Consider the following 5,079-nt stretch of genomic DNA (forward strand, 5'->3'; position numbering starts at 1 on the left):
TACTAAATATTATAGAACTACAGGATTGATTATCTTAAGCAAAGATCTTTACAGCAATAGATCTACAAGATAGATACTACCTAATTAGGATTAAACTAGGTAATAAATAGAAGACAGCGTTCCGCACACGATACAGACATTTCGAATATACTGTTATGCTGTTTAGGCTTACGAACGCTCTAGCAACATTTTAAGAACTTATTAACAACGTGTTAAGAGCATACTTAGACATCTTTGTTGTCGCATACTTAGACGATATCCTTGTCTACTCTAAGAAAGAAGAAGACTATGTTAAACATGTCCGCATAGTACTAAGGTGCTTAGACTAGTACAACTTACGCGTAAAACTAGAAAAGTGCAAGTTCTACAAGAAGGAAGTCGACTTCTTAGGCTACGTTATAGGAGTTAACAGAGTACGCATAAGCGAAGAAAAGATTAAAGTAGTTAAGGAATAGCTAACACCTAAGACAGTTAAGGACATACAATCCTTCCTAGGATTCCTAAACTTTAACTAATAGTTTATTAAGGATTTCTCTAAGATCGCTATTCTGCTAACTAAACTTACGAGGAAAGACACTCTGTTTAAGTAGAGCAAGGAAGCCGAAGACGCCTTCTAACGACTTAAGAATGCAAGCATAGAACTACTATGCTTCTGTATATTCTAAGCAGGACAACTACTACGCTTTAAGACTAATGCCTCGGATCTCGCGCTAGGCGGATGTGCTAGTTAAATGCACAAAGGCAAATAGCATCCTATCGCCTATTACTCTCGCAAGTTCTTAGGACCTAAAGAAAACTACAACATCTACAATAAAGAACTACTAGCTATTGTTGTATACTTAAAGCATTAGAGAGTATACGCCGAAAGCTGCTTAGAACTTACGATATTTACAGATTACAAGAACTTAGTTAACTTTACAACCACTAAAGTACTTAACTAACGCCAGGTTTAATAGTTAGAAGAACTAGGATAATACAAGTTTAAGATCGTGTATACACTAGGAAAAGACAACAGCAGAGCAGACGCTCTTAGCCGTAGACATAACATCGCTAGAACTAAATTAATTACAGATTCCGCATTACTTAAGGTTAATACTAACGGATTGCTAGGACTAGTAAAGATGTTAAACTAAATTATAAAAATCGCAAGCGAAGTACTAGAAGAATTACAGGAAGCAATTATCTAACAACATTACAACAACCCTGTACACAGGCACCCTGGTATTACAAGAACAATAGAACTTATTAAGTAAAACTACGAGTTTCTAAACATAAAGGATAAAGTTACCTTCTTTATCGCTAAGTGCGCAGACTATTAGAAGAATAAACACAGTACCTACGCACCCTACAGAGAAATGCAAGCAATAGAGCTACCTAACGCACTATAGTTAGACATCTCTATAGACTTTGTCACAGGCTTACTAGTCTTAAGAGACCCTATTACACAAGTATCTTACAACGCAATTCTTGTAGTAGTTAATTAATTTACAAAGCAAGCCGAGTACATCGCCTTTAGAAAGGATTTTACAGCAGTACAGCTAGCACATATTATTAACAATTAAATTATTAGATATCACGGCATTCTAAAGTTAATTATTAGTAACAGAGACAAGCTCTTTACTTCTAACTTTTAGATAACGCTACTAGCCACGATTAGAACAAAAAGAAAGCTATTAACAGCTTATTATCCGCAAACAGACAGACAAACTAAGCGAACAAATCGCACGATAAAAGCATACCTACAGATCTATGCTAACTAACAACAAAACAATTAGGTATTGTTACTACCTATAGCACAAATAGCATACAACAACAAGCTTTTAGAATCTACAGAACAAACACTATTCTACGTAAACTATAGAAGATATCTAAATCTCTTTACGAGAACATTTCCTAGTCTAAAGACAGAAGCAGCTATCGCTACTGCTAACAAGCTAAAAGAAGTACACGAGTTACTTAAGCAAGTGCTTAAGAAGGCTTAACGCTAAAGCATTTTATATGTTAACAAGAAACAAAAAATAGCACCTTAGCTAAAGAAGGGGGATAAAGTTTATTTACTTACAAAGAATCTCCGCACTAAAAGACTAAACAAGGGTCTCGACAACGTTAAGGTTAGACTATTTTTAATTCTAGATTAGAAGGGACTAGTTACGTACACACTTGACCTTCTAGCTAACGCAAAAATCCACCTAAGATTTTATATTAACATATTGGAACTAGTAGACCTAGCAACGCTACTCTAAAAGACCTTTCATTTCGAGACAGAAGAAGACAGCGTCTTTGAAGTCAAAAGAATACTTGCATATTAAGACAACGGTAATAGAACTAAATACCTAATTAAATAGTTAGGCTACCCAAACAGCAAAAATACATAGGAACTAGACACGAACCTTACGAACTGCTAACTACACCTTTAGAAGTACTATAGCTAGCAACAGAAGCATTAATCAACCCTATTGTAGCCTACATAGCCGGCGAGAACTCTATACTAATAGAAGACGCAGGACAATCTATCTCCTGCGCTATCTCTGTTTTACTAGCCGCCTCTATGTCCGAAGCTAAACACAGCGCCTTCTTTTGCGCCTGCTCTTCTGCCTATTTTAGAATCTTCTTATTTCGCAACAACCGCGAAATTACTGTTGCTAGTAATTTCTTATCATTATCTACTTTCTTTTAATATTTATTGCGCGTACGATCTAAGGACTCCTAGGACATGTTTACATACGCATGCCTTAACCAAGTGCACTCAGCACATTTTAGACAAGAATTAGGCATAACGTAACAAATCTTACCTTTAAGAAAACAATAGTTATAAGGTGTTTTAGAAGAATAGTTAGCTTAAACAATCTTAGAGCTAAGGCGTAAGCAACGTTAGGTAGAAGAGGACATAACAATTGCCTTACTTATAACGCAGGGCAAGCCTTAGTTAATAATAGAAACTATAAATCGGTTATGTAATTCGAGGACGAATCCCTGTAGAAGGAGGGTAGTGTTACGATCTGCACCTAGGAGGAGACGAGGGTAAGCGTAATTACTTTAGAGGATTAAGCAGCACAGTTAAAGGATTGCAGCACAGCAACCACGCCGTAGTTACGTGACTGCTTAGTGGTGAGCAAGTACACGCTAGACTAAGAACAGGTGCTTAGCAGTGAGCAGGACTAGTTAGCCAATAACTAAACCTAATACTGTATTGCTTAGTAACAAGCACTCACACGCTTAGTACTAAGCGTAACACTTATTAGTATATAGCTTAGACACTAAACCCTTATAGCTTAGTGTGTTTAACTTCGTACAAGACTCTAGTATTTAATCTAAGAATTATACTTCGTTCTTATACAACCCCTTGTGATATTACATCGATCTACTAATCGTGCTATTACACTAACTCTGTCTATCGCACTTACTTATTCCCTGAGAACTAACTCTTAGGTTATCTAAGGATAACCTTCACAACTCTATCCTAGAGGCGCTCTAGCGTCTAGTCTTTTAGAACTTCTATAGTAATTATGCGATTCTTTAGGTCTTCTCTAAGGCTAACCTAGAAGTAGCTTTTTAACGCTAAGGTATTTCCTTGTTTATTAGCTTTATATATTAGGCAATTAAACTCTTAAATATATTTTATAAAGGATGCTTTTCCTTGCTAGAAGTTATAAAGTCTATCCTAGGCCTTCTTATCTAGGATAGAGTTAAGATACTACGTATTAAAGCAGCTCTAGAATTCTTCTACCTCTCCTAGGCCTTCCTGTTCTATATACGTAGTACCTGCTTGCGTAGCTGTTCCTTTTAGGCGGCTAAACATATAACTCTAAGCGTCTTCTATTCCCTTCTAGGCCTGTTCTGCCGCTATCTTATTTTTTATCTAGATTTTCTAGTGCTAGTAGGCCTTCTAGTCTCTATTATAGGCATCTAGATTAGGGAACTTTGTATAGTATAGGCGCAATACAGTTACCGCTATAGAGAGCAGAGTTAGCACGGCATTAGCGTAGGAGGACGCTATAGTTTCTAGGCAGGCCTGCATTTCTGCAATAATCCTACGCAGGGCCTAGACCTTATCTTAAGCTACCTCGCTAGTATTAGCTTATATTATAGGTATTGCAGGGATTCTGTAGTTAGCAGTTGTAGTTAGAGTAGTGTTTAAGAGCGCTGCTTTGTAGCTAGCGTCCCTATTCGCAATAAACTTAGAGACTAGAGTAATCTTCTCTCTAGTCTCCTCTTCTAGGAGCCCTTGTTCCTAAAGAAAGCTAGTTAACTCCTGTTCTACTTTGTTATAGCTGTAACTATTACTTCTTAACTTGTCTACTCGCTAAGCTAACCCTAAGACTACTAAGGGGTTGCTTAGTAATATAGTAATATTTGTAATTAAGCTCTAGTGCTTCTTAATCCTAAGGTGGCGTTATTCTACGTAAGTGTATATCGTTCTAGCTAAGTTCCTGTTGCTTAGTCTTTCTTTTACATAATAGCTATTTAGTACCTCTAGGGTATAACAGAGGGCGTAGGTTTACTTAAATCCTTCTCGCCCTTATTGTAGTTAAGGCTTGTACCTACGTCGCAATTCCTAACTAACAGGGAGTAACGTTATTCTTCCTGCTAAAGAGGCTGCGAGAACTTCTAGGTTCTAGACTAGTTCCGCGCGACCTCTGTAAGTTTAAGTTCTTCTACTTTAGGGGCTGTAGAATAATTAAGTTAATTTAAATGTAACGGGCTAATTAAGAGATGCTTGCTAGTAGTTTAGGTTAAGATAAATTAACTATTGAAGCTATCTTGAGATAGGATAGATATTTGTATGTGTAGCGGTTCTAAACTCTAGGCGAGTTCCGGGTAATACTTAGTGCTCTAGCTAAGCTCCGCCTAAGCTCTGATACTATCCTAAGCAAGGTTAGAAGATTCCTCTAGCCTACATCAAACTCTAGCTAGGTTCCAGCGCAATCCCAAGCGAGTTCAGATAGCTGCACTAGTCCTGAGGCTACCTAGCCGAGGCTTCTCATCCCTAGGCTTCCGCTTGTTACATACGTTTTGTTAAAGAGAAAAATCTTGCTTTATAGTATTACTTTATTATAGATTGTAAGTATAACGTAAAGT

The sequence above is a fragment of the Alternaria alternata genome (assembly GCF_001642055.1).
Source record: "Alternaria alternata strain SRC1lrK2f unplaced genomic scaffold CC77scaffold_54, whole genome shotgun sequence".
NCBI classification, from domain to species: Eukaryota; Fungi; Ascomycota; class Dothideomycetes; order Pleosporales; family Pleosporaceae; genus Alternaria; species Alternaria alternata.